At 38.1% G+C, this 15,125-nt stretch overlaps 2 pseudogenes; both read right to left on the bottom strand.

Moving 5' to 3' along the window:
• Nucleotides 1-345: 345 nt before the first annotated feature.
• Nucleotides 346-1,184, bottom strand: LOC149138114 (DNA polymerase epsilon subunit B pseudogene; annotated as a pseudogene).
• Nucleotides 1,185-2,391: 1,207 nt separating this feature from the next.
• LOC149138112 (indole-3-acetaldehyde oxidase-like) overlaps nt 2,392-15,125 on the bottom strand; it is a 136,597-nt pseudogene continuing 123,863 nt past the window's right edge.

The raw sequence follows: 15,125 nt of genomic DNA, 5'->3' as shown, positions 1-15,125 counted from the left end.
GTGCGACGTCGAGTTTTCCACAGGTCGTTGAATCGTAAAACATTTAGTGTGGGTTTGAGCGAAAATGTTGTTTAAAGAGGTCATCAACGCCTTTTCATTTTAACATCGCTTGCTTTTTTAGGATCCTCTCTCATAGTTTAAATCAACAAAACAATATAGCCACCATGGGTATTGACTACACGACCCTTCAGCTTGTGCTCAAGGTGTTGCTCCCGCATGGGCATCTAAATACCTTGGTTGGGCTCGAAACATTCTCCTCGACATTCGCCTCCGATGGCACCTTAAACATCCTACGCTCTCCATCCCCTTGGTCATCTATGCCCCCAGCTGGCTTTCTATTCAGACTTATCTACTAATAAAACAATGGTCATAATTCCAGATAATAGGTTGCACCATGAGAGGCAATGGGTAGAGATGACTTTGACGAGTTACCGTGGCAACCAAATGTTCAAAAGGATCATTTGTTTTCTCTGATGAAGGAGGGATTAGACAGGATCGACGCATTTGGTATAACATATCCTGCTGGAACAGGACAGTCTCTTGTGTGTAAAATTTAATTCTGCAAGGATTGCTGGAGAAGATAGCATTCGAAACATGCTTAGTAACCTCTCCAGAAAAATACTTTGGCAAAGAACACCTAGGAAGCACATTTGCTGGACTAGCATCATCAGGATCTGGTATCAATAAGAACCGGCTCCCTTCTTTTAAGCAGGGATGTTCAGGAAATAATTGATCTGAGCTTACCAAATTGTGTTCGAAGCTCTTGAAAAGCATGGAAAGTGAGATTGCATGGTTGAGAGAAAAAGTTTCCCATGAGAACAAACAAAGAAGGTACAATTTCCACCGACTCATATCCATTCAAAACTATGGTTAGCTTTTCCATGATCTGCACTGTCAACCCACACATCAGAAAGAATGACAAACATGTCATTCAATGCCTTCTGTTCCAGATCAGTGAATCTGATAGTTTCCTCTATTGTCAGATTCCCACCCCCAAAGAAATCAAGATTTGTTGTTACTGAAAGAGATACATCTCGATTCTCTAATGGTGGAAAACCACATGTATGAACCTGTGATGACCATGTAATACCCCTTATGCTCCATGCCTCGTCTCTTGTGTGTGTTGGCCTTCAAGGTAGCTAACCACATGGCTATAGTCCCCTCTCGGAAAAACAAACTTCCATAATACTTTCGAGTGGGTTACGGTGGTTTAACTAAGCATTAATCCTTTATTTGTTAACAAAAAGAATCCACCATGTCATCTATTAAATAATTGCCATGCACTAAAGGGTGTATCTTGTGTCCAGTTCATTTTCCATTCGATTCCTTAGGAGAGTAGGTGAAGTTCATCTTGAGAGCATCTTAGCATTGTCAGGCCAAGGGATTTCTTGTTGCATAGTTGAATGTATACCCCTGGTATCTTTGATCAATTTCCTGAAAAGGAGGTGGGATGAAAACAAGTTAGCCCCTGATAGTGATATTTTCATGTGAGAACATGGAAATCAATGAATAAATAAACTAATTCACTTCAGACGCATAGACAATGGTTTATCCAAATCAAAGTGCTATGAATAATATGGGTTGGTCAAGTGCGCTCAAGTTTGGAGACCGACTCAAAACCCTCTGGATCTATTAATTGCGCTTGTCTCTAATATTTCATGATACCCAAGGTGATGGTGCACTCATAGGGTGTGTTCCTTGAAATTCTCATGACCATGCATTTAGAGGGCAGGGATTAATGCAAAGTTGGGCTTCAAAGACGCATGTAATGGTGACAAACTTACAAACCCTAATGCACATGTTGGGATGGGGAACTAAATATGAAAGCAGGTGAAACATGACATTCAATGATTCTTACCATAATGCTAAACAAAGAATGCAGCTCTGGAGGAATATGAATTAGGTTAAATCATGCAGGGAAACATTCTTGTGCCAATTTAGGGTTTCTCTCCAAACCCTAGTATGGCCAATCATAATGAAAGCTAGATTGGGGTCTTGCCTGCCTACGTATGGTGTCACCATTGATTTGAAATGTATAGGGAAAATATCTGAAGTCTTGGGCAAGACATCACACTTCCAAAACCCTAATGGAAGGGTTGGGTTGATGTGCAAGATAGGGCATGACAAAAGAATGCAATATATATCGCATGATTACATGAGCGAATGCATCAACAGGGTCTGACAAGAACAAGCCATGCGGTGAATTAGCCAATGAACAACTGGAGCGTCCCTAGATGGCTTGAGGCGAGCAGCGGGGAACCTAAAATTTTAGATATGCCAAAAATTTTGGGTGGTGTTGTAGCAGCTACAACAAGCACTTCAGTCAAGAACCACGTATGTTTGCGTGAAAATATACACTAATTGAATTGTAGCCTAGAAAATCAATTTCTCCTAGGAAACACCACCAAACTCATTTTTCTTTAATATAGTATTTATTCATAGAAGCCCTTAAACTAAAACATTACATGCATGTCTATCAGCTTCACAACTTTCTTCAAATGTGGTACTTCCACCTGTAACTCCTCCATGTGCCAAGCTTACAATGTCTTGATAGACAATCCTAACTTTTGGCATTAGATCTTCACTTCCACCATCCCATAGTTGACCAAGAACATATGTTTTCATTTATTTCACTTTTTTCCAAAGCCTTTTACCTAATTTGATTCCTCCCACCTCTACAGAAATAGCACCATCTGTGAAAATGGTTACTCTCATTGGTCTAGAGCCCATCCTTACTGGGTAGCAGCATGGCACTAGTGATAAGCCTCGTTTCAGCCATCTGTTACTAGCATTAAACCTTTTAATAGTTTCCCTTATATTGTCCAACAACGAAGAAAAATTCAGTTTCTCCCATATTGAGGGCAATGTATAGCCAAGAGGGCTATCAACACAGGAGCCATAGAAAAACTCAACACTTTCAAATGTGTGTATGTTATTTTCTCTTACAACATTTGCATCCAAGCCAAGAATTGAGGCAACATGCTCAATAATAGTTTCTGCAATGAAAGATCCATGTACTTCTCCAGGCCCTCTCATTGTAGACTTGCTTGTTAGATTTGTTTTACATATTTTATAGTCAAATGAAAGAGCTCCCCAATTATACTTTTTCATCATTGATATTATACTACTCGGAAACATAGGACTAAAATATAATCAGATGTCTTCATCAATTAATAAATCCACACGCAATGTTATAAATTTCCCATAATTTTTAAACCCAAAGATATAGTTTTCCTCATTGGGGTGCCACCCACCAGCCATGATCATGTATATTTTACAATCGAGATACATTCAAATAGGACACTTCAACCTATATGCAATTATTGCATATGCAACTACAGCTTCCATAGAACTGGTAGCATTTCCACCAAATCCACCACCTAATCTTCTAGTTATAACATGTACATTGGGGAGAGGAACAACAAGATATTTTTCAATATAGTTTTGTAACATGATGGGAAGTTGGCATGAATTTTAGACTATTATACATTGATTTCCATCCGGAATAGAAAGGGCAGTCTGAGTCTCTAAATAGAAATAATATTGAGAACCCATCCTAACCTTCGTAGATTCAACTCTATGTAGAATTCCTTGAAATTTTACAACTACTATAGTGAAAAAATATGAACTAACTGTTGCACCAAGACACGAAATTTCTCTACCAATTTGCAGTGTAATAGTCTAACATAAATAAACACAGTCACACAATAGAAAAAACACGAAAATTTCTAGGGAACCTAACTGGGAAAACCCTCTCCTTGTTGTATATTTTTCTTGATAGAGTTTTGAGTAATTACATCAAATACAAGGAAGATTGTTTCAATTGAAAACTCATTGTTCTCACTTCTACACTAGCTAGAAACGACCTGCAATGAACTTTGACCTATGATCCTACTTGTAATATCCCTAGTGTAAATTCCATGTAATAAAAGTTAAAAACAATAACCACGGATGAATGGGACACTTATTCCAAGTTGAATGTTCAACAAGACATCCTAAGGGGTGTTCATTTGGTTGTTTATGGCTAAGGAAATTAGCAAAGGCAATGTATAAGGCTTTGGAAAGGCAAAATGGCATTTTTGGCAGAATTATTATGAAAATAATGGAAATTAGGAGAAAAGGGAGGTGAAAGGTCATAGGTTGCATGTGAGGAGGAAAATGAAGGAAAATAATGGAAAATGAAGAAAATAGAGGCCTCATTCATAAAAATTATTCTGAGGATTAGTTGGTAACATTTTTGTCAGTTTATTTTTGGAGCACTCTCGTTATTCTCTCTCTCTCATACTCTGAGTTTTCTTGGAGCACTTTGGCATTGGAGCAAGATAGGAAAAGGAAGCAAGAGGAAGCAAAGATCAAGCAGGGAAAGGTGAAATCAAGCAGCTATAACGGGCCTAATTGCAGGTATCGACTTGCATGTGTATTTCCTTGCTAGATTTGGTATGCATGGTATTGCATGTGGTTCTTTTCTATCATGGCATGGGTTTTCAAGGTGTAACAATGTTTTTCAGCCTAGCCTTGCCATTTTCGGATAGTCATGGTGTGATCGGGTTCTCATGTTTTGGTTGAGCTAGATTGTTGGATTGATACAAAGTTGAGTGGGGTGGATCTCCAAATGATAGAGCACATGGCCTAGTGGTCCCTAAACTGGACTATGGATCATGGAAAATCCACTGACCTAGTGACCCCTAAGCCAAACTGTGGGTTGCGATAAATCCAGGATTGTGTTGCCTCGGTGGGCCTAGGAATCCTTCTCGGTGAATGCCAAGATATATTGTAAAGCCAAGAGGTGGTTTGCTCTCCGTTGGGCCTAGTAAACCTAGGTTTGGGATATGCGGTAAAGCCTGGAGAGTGGATCTTGGTTTAGGGCCTAGTGATCTGGGTTTGGATTGCAGTAAATCCTAAGAGACTAGGAGACAGGAAAATTCCTCACTGTGTAGATGGAGAAATTTGGTGGCGTCCATGCTTGTTTGCCCTAGTGATTGAGTGAAGATCACGATAAATTCTGTTATGATGTGTTCATTGTGTTGGCTTAGTGATCCGGGATGGATTACGGTAAAGCTTGGTTTCTATTGATGAGGGTGAGGTGGTTTAGCCTCGGTATGCCCTAGTTGAGTTCTTTTGGTTTGAGTCCCACATTCATACTTGGAATATGGCACGGGGGTGATTGGCTGAAGAGAGACTTGGCTCAGCCAATCTATGGTCGGGTGGAACATGGTAGTCCCATTATCATTTGGTTCATTACATTGATTAATGAGAAATTCCCTCCATTTATTTTCATGTGTAAATGTACTTATGTATATATGGATTTTGATGGCTCATATGTTTATTGTATTTGTAGGAATTTACAGGGTAAGTTCCTCAGATAGAACACCAAAGGACATCGCTCACAAATAGATCATAGATCAACACACCAGTATTCTTGACCTGATCAAAACCCTCAAAGAGGGAAACAGTCCACGTTGTGAGCCAACGTGGCCACTTCAGGAATTTTAATAATAAAATAAAGAAAATTTACATAATCTTCTCTCATGAATAGTCTCCCTACAAATGATCCTCCATGCTCTTTAAATAGAGATCATGGACCAATCGGGTGTTAAGCCATGGATCAAGTGTCAGTAATACCGAGGAGAGAATGAACCATCGGATCACTTCATGTCTAGAACATATCATGACCGTCGGATTGTAAGTTACAAATGTACATAGTAAAGAAACACACTTTACCTAACTCTACACTAGACCAAGTTATACTTAACTATTTCCTATGTGTCAGAATATCCTAACATTCCCCCTTAAGAACAACTTGGGATAGGATTGAAGGATGTACAAATATGACACAATAGGAGAAGGAAGGAGGAATTAGATCCTATCCCCCCTTAGTGACAACTTCCTGAACTCCAACGATAAATCAAATTTTAGTAAACTTCACCTCTATGAGAGCCTTTGTAAAGATATCTGCAACTTGATCATCGGTTGAACAATATTGTACTTCAAGAACATGGTCATGAATGAGCTTTCTGATGAAATGCATGTGTAGTTCAATGTGTTTGTTGCACTGATGTTGGACTGGAACTTTGCATAGTTGAATGGCACTTTTATTATCACACCAAAGTGTAGTCAGATGCTACTGCTGAAAGCCAAACTCTGACAGGATCTAATGAAGCCACATGGATTCCTTACTAGCTTCTACGGCACCACAATACTCTGCTTCTGCTGAAGAAAGAGAAATGGCACTTTGTTTCTTGCAAGCCCATGTAATAGGACCAGAACCAAGAGTGAAGACATAACCTACAGTAGACTTTTGATCATCAGGGTCACCATCCCAATTGGAATAAGTGAAACCAACCAATAGAGGAGATGCTTCTGCACTGTAATCAAACCCAAACTGAAATGTACCTCGAACATAATGAAGTATTATTTTAGCTGCTTTCCAATGACTTTCATGTGGGTTTTGCATAAACTGAGCAATGAGGCCAACAACAAAGGAAAGGTCAGGATGAGTATGGGTCAGATACAAAAGTTTTCCTACAAGCTGATGGTATAAGGTAACATCAACTTCAGGGGAAATACAAGTGACTGAAAGTTTGGCTCCAGAATGGAAGGGAGAAGGGGTTGGCTTACAGTCTTCCATGTGAAAATGGTGTAGAAGATCACAAGCATACTTGGATTGGGAAAGGGAAATACCTTCCTTGGTTTGCAAGACTTGAAGACTAAGAAAATAATGCAAGTGTCCTAAGTCTGTCATTTCAAACTTCTTTTTAAGGTTGGACTTCACATGGTTTATAAGGTTGGGATCACTACCACTAAAGATAAGAGCATCAACATAAAGAACAAGAATGATAAGATACTTACCCACTTTCTTAGTGTATACAGTATTGTCAGAATGACGCTTAGAAAAGCCAGTATCTAAAAGAAAGTTATCCATTTTGGCATACCAAGCTGGAGGGGCTTGCTTGAGACCATAAAGGGATTTATTAAGTTTACATACAAGGCTCGAGTCTATTTGTATAAATCCAGGGGGTTGTTCCATATATATTTCTTCATGCAAGTCCCCATGCAAGAAGATGGATTTAACATCCATCTAATGGACTTCCCATTTGAAAGAGGCAGCAAAGGAAAGAACAAGGAAAATAGAGTTCATTTTGGCAACAGGGGAGAAGGTTTCAGTATAGTCAATGCATTCAACTTGTGAAAAACCCTTAGCAACAAGACGAGATTTATGTTTATCAACTTTTCCATTTGGTCCAAACTTGGTTCTGTAAACCCATTTACATCTAACAAGTCTTCATCCCTTTGGAAGAGAAACAAGATCCCATATAGCATTTTCCAATAATGAACGATATTATTCATTCATAGCTGCATCCTAATCTGGATGGCCTGAATCTTCTGCAAAGGTGTCAGGATCATAATTTTTTGAAGCTTGAGCCAGTAAAGAAGAGGCTCGATCTAACTCAGAACGTGTACATCGTTGATCTGTAGGATCACCTGCTGCATCCCGAGTAGCACAGACCCATTTTGGAAGTTAAGGAGCTAAAGGAGGATCCTAAGAAGGTGGGGGAGGATTATCATCCTCGTTGTCATCATCTAAAGAAGAAATATTTTCAGAAGTAGAAGGGATAGGGAGAGGTGGCACATCTGTCGAACTAGGCTCGTAGTCCGATATATTTTTAGCAAACTTTACATCTCTTCTAATGATAACATTTTTGGACTTAAGTGGAATAAGTCTATATCCTTTGACATCTTCAGAATATCCAACAAAAATACAACTTTCACTCTTAGGTTCTAAAGCTTTATGTTTCTCATTTGGAATATGGGCCCATGCTTCACTTCCAAAAACACGAAAGTGACCTACATCTTGTTTAATTGAGCTACATGTTTCTTCTGGAGTGATATTCTTTATAACCTTAGTGGGAGTGCGATTTACTATGTAATTTGCACAGTTAATTGCTTCTGCCCAAAAATTAAGACTAAGTCCTTTAGATTGAAGCATACAATTAGACATTTCCTTTAAGGTTGATTCTTCCTTTTAGCTACACCATTTTTTTGTGGACTATTTGGAATAGTGTGTTGCATTTGAATTCCATGCTCAGTGAAAAAGTTGATGAATTTGTTGTTAACATATTCTCTGCCATTATCATATCTTAGCTTAAGAATTTGATGTCCATATTGTTTTTCAACAAAGGCCTTAAAGGCCAAGAACATGTTAAATACTTCACTCTTGAGTTTTAAGAAGTATACCTAAGTGCATCTAGAAAAATCATCAATGAAAGTTAAGAAATACTTGTAGCCAGAGAATGAAACAACTGGGAGTGGGCCACATAAATCACTATGCACAAGCTGTAAAGGGGCTGAGGCGTGCCAAGAGGCACATTTTTCAAAACTATCTCGATGATGTTTTCCGAGTACACATCTGGAACAAACACCATCTCTGCAAGATACCATAGTAAGACCTATCACCATATTTTCTTTACATAGATTTTGAAGGGAGTGATAGTTTAAGTGACTAAATGGCTCATGCCAAAATTTGCTCACTTCATCATTATAAGAAACAAATACCGAGGGAAGAGGTGATGACCCAAAGTTTTTAAACTTATACAACCTTGTAGAATCATCAGCGATTCCAGTAGCTAAAATCTGTCTAGGATCTCTTAGGTCCTTAATTACAACATCATGAGGTGAGAATTCAACGATTTTACCTTCACCTGAATGAGTTATCTGATATACAGATAGAAGGTTGCATGATAAGGTTAGAACACATAATACATCATTAAATTGATCATTGTCTAGATTAACAGTTCCAATCCCTACAACACTAAGAGATCTATAATCACCAACATATATATTTTTGGTGTTACAATCATTTAAAGAAGAAAACATGGCTTTGTTTTTGGCCATGTGATAAGAAGCTCTAGAATCAATGAGCCACTCATGAGAATGAGAAGAAGAAGATACATTTAGTGCATAACCAGACCGAGATGCTTGACAACCACATGCAGAAAGTGTTATTCCTGAAGATGAATTTGAAGTTGAAGAGTGCTCCAAATGGATGTTATGCTTCTTCATTGCTGCTTCCAAGACTTCCATCTTCTTAAAGCATTTGGATTCTAAGTGGCCATCTCGATTACAAAAGTGGAAATGTCTATCAGTCTTCTTCCCTTTGTTTTTATTTGCCTTATCATTTTGTTGAAATGATTTTTCATTTTGAGACTGAAATTGCATAGGACCCTTGTTTGGTTTAGGACCATTCTTTTTAGGATACTGCTTCTTAGGATTCTTTGAATTTGGTTGTTGCTGGGTGGCTAAGGCTTTCTTAGAAGAGTTTCCAAGATTAAGAAGACCAAGATGTAAGATTTTTTCTTGTTCTCTTATTAAAGAATCACAAAAGGCATGAATAGAGAGGGACTTGTAGTCTTGTCCTTGAGAAATAAAGGCTTCTCTAGTAGAATGGAAAGTGGAAACAAACACAAAGTAGGTTGGTCCCAACTTAGTAAGAATGGAATAGATAAGGCTACCATCTTCTTTCTTAACCTTAACACCTTCCAAGAGAAGTCTAAGGGTCTTGAATTTGGACAAAAAATCTTCAATGGAAGAAAAATTATTGGGGTCCAACGTAAGCAACTCATTTTCGAGTTGATGGGCTCTAATTTCATTTTTAATTCCAAAAACTTTAGTGAGTTGTTTCATTTCTTCATTAGGGGTATCAAGTTCTGTGATATGGAATCTAAGGTCTAGAGAAAGAGACATCCCTATCAACCCACGTGCTTGATCTTTCGTATTTTCCCATTTGGCTGCTTTATCTTCATCTTTAGGTTTAGTTTCTTGGCCTGAAGTTATTCTGCAAAGACCTTTACTTCTAAGTAAATCCATTAGAAGTAGTTGGTGTTGTTAAGAATAACTTGGCATGGAATTTCCATTTTAACAAAAACTAAAGATGTAGATGCTAAAACTAAGTGTTCCAATGAAAAGATCTTGAAAAATTAGGCCAATTAAAAAAAACATCTCTGAAAACGACCTCCGGATGAAGAAGTTATGGCTTTTTGAAGAAAAGTTGTTGAAGATGCCAACGAAGTGCATTAATGTGCAGAAGTGAATGATAATGTTATATTTTGAAAAAATCTCTCCCCTTTCCAAACTTAATCTAATTAGCTCACTTTTAAAAAAAAAATATGTGACCCACTTTTATAAATAAGTGAAAGTCACTTTTACAATGGTACTTTATGAGTTACCCACTAAATTGTAACTTAAATAAAAGATAAAGAGACTTTAGAATTATAAGTGACTCACTTTTTATAGTGGGTGAGAACACTTTTACATAAATTAACTTTAAAACATAAGTTACATGTGCTTTTTGAAAAAGTAACTCAACAAAGAAAAAGACTTGAACTCAAGACCTCTATTCTCATAAAGTAACTTTGGACCAAGTGAGCTAGTCTTTTTTTTGTTTTTAATCACTGAAGCTTCGGGGTGCGTGCTTATTTGAGAAAACCATTTTTGCCTACAAAACAAAAAGCCACACAACCCAACATGGACATACAAAAAAAAAAACCTTATGGCTTGAAGTTAGCTTTCACCAGAAACTAAATATTTTCCTCAATGTTTCTGATTTTCCAAGATCACACTAAAGCGCAGCGGAAAAGAGCATACGCATGAGAAAAATCCTTCCTTTCTGTTTTTGATTTGCCCAGATCGCATAGATTCGTAGGGAAAAGAGCATATGCAGAAATGAAATGTGTAGATCCGGTAATAAAAAAAATAGAGACCTACATAAAACAAAAATAAATAGAGAGATGGATAACTAAAATTGCAAATAAAGACTGTATACCTCCAGATCTTAAAAATGATGTAGCTAGGGCTACCAGAAACCTTTTTGCATGAAACGAAAGGGGTTCCTCACTGGAATAGATGCTCCTAACACAATAGAGTAGTCCTCTTGGCCCGAAAATAATCAGAAACAGTAGATCTAGGAAACAACAGTCACATGCACTTGTACCGGCTTCGGATTTGGATCACCAATGGATGTGGCCCTCAACTTGGCTATGATACCATGTAGGAATTTATAGGGTAAGTTCCTCAGATAGAACACCAAAGGACACAACTCACAAACAGATCACAAATCAATACACTAGTATTCTCGACATGGTTAAAACCCTCAAAGAGGGAAATAGTCCACAACCTGAGCCAATGCGGCCACTTCAGACAATTTATTAATAAAAAAAAGAAAATTTACATAAGCTTCTCTCATGAATGGTCTCCCTACAAATGACACTCCATGCTCTTTAAATAGAGATCATGGACCAATCAGGTGTTAAGCCATGGATCAAGTGTCAGTAATACTGAGGAGAGAATGAACCATCAGATCACTTCATGTCTAGAACATATCGTGACCGTCAGATTGTAAGTTACAAATGTACATAGTAAAGAAACACACTTTACCTAACTCTACACTAGACCAAGTTATACTTAACTATTTCCTATGTGTCGGAATATCCTAACAGTATTTATGTTCCTATTATGTTGGTTATAAGTACATTTTATGACAACATCTATGTATGGATCTTAGCATGTTTTTACTTTTAATTGAATGGATAATGTGTCTATGACCTAATAGAGGATAATGCATCAAATGGCATGATGGAACAATGATTCATAGCGATTCTCAGATAAGTATGGCATCCCTACACTTAATTGTTTACACCTATAGGTTACATGTCGATGATATGTTTGATGAAATTCCTGTCATGGCTAATAGGGGTCTGGTTAAGGTCTTGTTGAGTTTATTGCTTTTGCTTCATTGTTTCCCTGTACTTTACTTGATTTTGAGCTTTCATTCCATATGGGGCAGTGGCCTGGGCTTTGGGCCTGAAAAATTGGCTTAAATCTGAGGGTCACTAGCACAGAATTGGCAACTTTAATCCAAAGTCACTAGCAGGCAGGCCTATGAGGGTGACTTTAGGTCTCTATTCGCTCCCTTTCCCATAGCATGAGAGAGACTATGGCCTAAGAGGTCCAGAACAGTAGTGGAGCCCAGGGACATGATGTCTAAATGGCTGACTTGTCTCATGAGGGTTTTTTTGATGATGTCAAATGATTGTGTGTGATGTTTTGTTGATTCCACTTCCTTAAGGTCACATAGGAGGTCGAATCTGGTCATAGTAGCCTTGCATCTCATTTTTACCCCAGTTGACATGGTTACTTGGGTGGATGTGGGAGGAGGGTGTTACATAGTGGTATCAAAGCATGGTTCAACTCTCGAACTGGATGGGGTGAATGTGTTAGCCATGCATGCATGTATATAGGTGTCTCTACACCTATATACTTGTTGCAATTGCTTGATGTTGGATTAGGGTTGTAGTATGGTTATCATGGAAAATATTATGTTGATTTCATGAAGAGTATTTGACATAAGTATGTGACTAATTTTATATGGTTATTTGTCGCTTACATGTTGATTTTATGTCACCTACTTACATCCTTGTATGTGAGGTTACATTTTGAATATTTTGATTACATGTATCAGTCTTGTAGGTTGATTACGAGGATTAAAAATTATGCTCAAATACATACATTTATGCGTAGGTGTAGTTGATTTGGCATTTCTTATGCATATTATCGGTTACACGAAGCAATGTGTACAATGGAGTAATGGTTATTGTCATGCATGAGGTCATAGCATGCATTGTTGACATGGCCTCGCATTGATAATTGGATCCTAGTTAGAGTGATTTTTATGAGTTGATACATTTACTTGTGTATGTCGATATGTTGTTATGATTATGTTATAGATGTATCACACTGATTTGGTGATCTTGCATACAAGGTATCCTCCCCGAGCTATATTGAGGTGCGTTAGTTCATTGTGATTTGGTTTATCTAACATATTATGCCTTGCGAGAAGAGAAAGATCAAATGGCTAGCAAGATGGTTGACTACAAGGACTTTCCCTATGAATCCGAAGAGCAGTATGGTGTTGGGAACTCTTCAGATTTTCCAGTTACATTGAGAAGTTTGAAGGAAGAGATAAGGAGTTGTAAGGCAGATAATGACTGGATCATACAAGCATAAGAGAAGCAGGCAAAGGTGAATGTTATACATCTTTAGAGTTTGTCGGACTTGCAGCAACAAGGGTTGCTTCAGATCAGCCATGGGAATGAGGATAAAACTAATGGGGCATATGGCAGTAGATCTCTTGGTAGACACAAGTCGGGTGGATTTGATACATTGAGAGATGGCAAGTTGTTGGATACTCCATAAAGGAGGGGCGATGAGTACAGGTTTATTTTAGTTCTGGTTCTGATAGACATCATGATCATCGTTGTTATCATCCTTATAGGAGGAATGATAGGGGATACTTTTCAGATGAGTTTAAGAAAGAAAAACCACCTACTTTTGACAGAGATATGAAGAAGACAGAAGATGCAGAGGCTTGGATATTTGGAATGAACAAATTCTTTGAGTTGCATGATTACACAGATAACATGAAGGCTATAATAACTATCTTCAGCTTGAAAGGTAAATCAGACATCTGGTGGGAAGATCTTAAGAGGGTTAGAGACACTAGGACAGATGACTTGAGCTGGTAGGAATTTAAGAGGCTTTTCAGGAAGAAGTATTTGTCAGAAAGGTACTATGAAAGTAAGGCAAAAGAATTCTATGAGCTAAAGATGGGATCAATGACAGATGAAGAGTACATGACCAAGTTTCTGGAGCTATTGAGGTATGCAATGTATCTTACTGATGAGAAGACTAAATTTCAAAGGTTTTTTAGTGGTTTTCCATTAGCATTTAGAGATCAAATTGAGTATGATGAGCCTCGGTCACTTGAGGAAGTTATTAGGAAATTGAAGCATTTTTATGAACAATAAAAAGCATAAGAATGAATCTCAACATGGATAGAAAGGAAAGGAAAAAGGTAAAGGAAAATGAAAGCCTAAGAGGACAATGCCTCGGCATGCAGATGAGAAAGAGAACGTGGCACTGCAAAGGAGATGTAATGCAGCTAGACAGGGACATGAGTCGCAACATCACCATATAGGTGTTGATACTGTTCGGTTGGAGTCTTGGACATGTGGCAAGGAGCACCTTAAGAGAGATTGTCCACAGAATCTGGGAGGTAGGCCTCAGATATATAGTGCACAGGAGGCGCAGACTGTTGGTGACATTAGTTAGAGTATGCCCCGTATCTATGCAGTAGTGGACAACAGGAAAGCAGAACACCAGGCATATATCATTGAGATGGATGGTAAGCTTTGTGATCAAGTTATTTCTATTTTGATTGACCTTGGATCTAATTATAGCTATGTTAGTCCTGACTTGGTGGATAAGTGTGGTTTGAATAAGGAATTGCATGCAGACTCTTGGTTAGTGTAGTTTCCTATAGGTACAAAGAAGCGAGCTCATCATTGGGTAAGAACTTGTGCATTTGATTTAAATGGTATCCCTACAACAACACATTTGAATGTGTTACTGTTGGGATCATACAGTATGTTGTTGGCAAGTATTGGTTGTATCTACATATGTTGGCTTGAGGGGGCTTGGACCCAGGTTTAGAGTTAGTTGTGCTAACCAACAAAACCCTACACTGCCGACCCTTTCGGCAACAACCCACGTAGTGCAGGCTGCAGTCTCACCCGAGGCAATATTGGGGGATGCTAGAACCAGGCTTCTGCATCCAGAAGGCTATGTGATGTGGTTAAGGTGTTTCTTGTAGTTTTAGTTCTAATCTGACCTTCGTGAACCCTTATTCATGTACTTCAGTGATTTTCGGTGAAAGAAAATTATACACTACGCGTAAACATCTAATCATGCATAAAATAATGTCTAACAATATATCCAGATCTTCGCGAAGTACTCAAGATAAAATACAGATAAATTTCATTTGATTGTACGAAAATACAGAAAATACACAAGTGCATAAGAATAGACATAGAATTTCTTCAAATATCTTTTATTACTTCACATCTTCTTCATACAAAGCCCGCACACTCAGTTGTAGACTTACCAAGGTCTCCACGCACTCAGCTGCAGGAGCCTTCCCCTTCACTTGAATACAGAAAGATCTGCAACTGCAGACTCAGAAATGTCTCATCATCAAGTGATTCAATTAGACTCGCTAAGACACCTTTTTAAAC

Source organism: Pinus tabuliformis, chromosome X (assembly GCF_031772625.1).
Source record: "Pinus tabuliformis cultivar Carrire ecotype Pingquan chromosome X, CPIR1, whole genome shotgun sequence".
NCBI lineage: Eukaryota > Viridiplantae > Streptophyta > Pinopsida > Pinales > Pinaceae > Pinus > Pinus tabuliformis.
The sequence above is the reverse complement of the archived record's forward strand: the minus strand, read 5'-3'. Positions and strand labels throughout refer to the sequence as shown.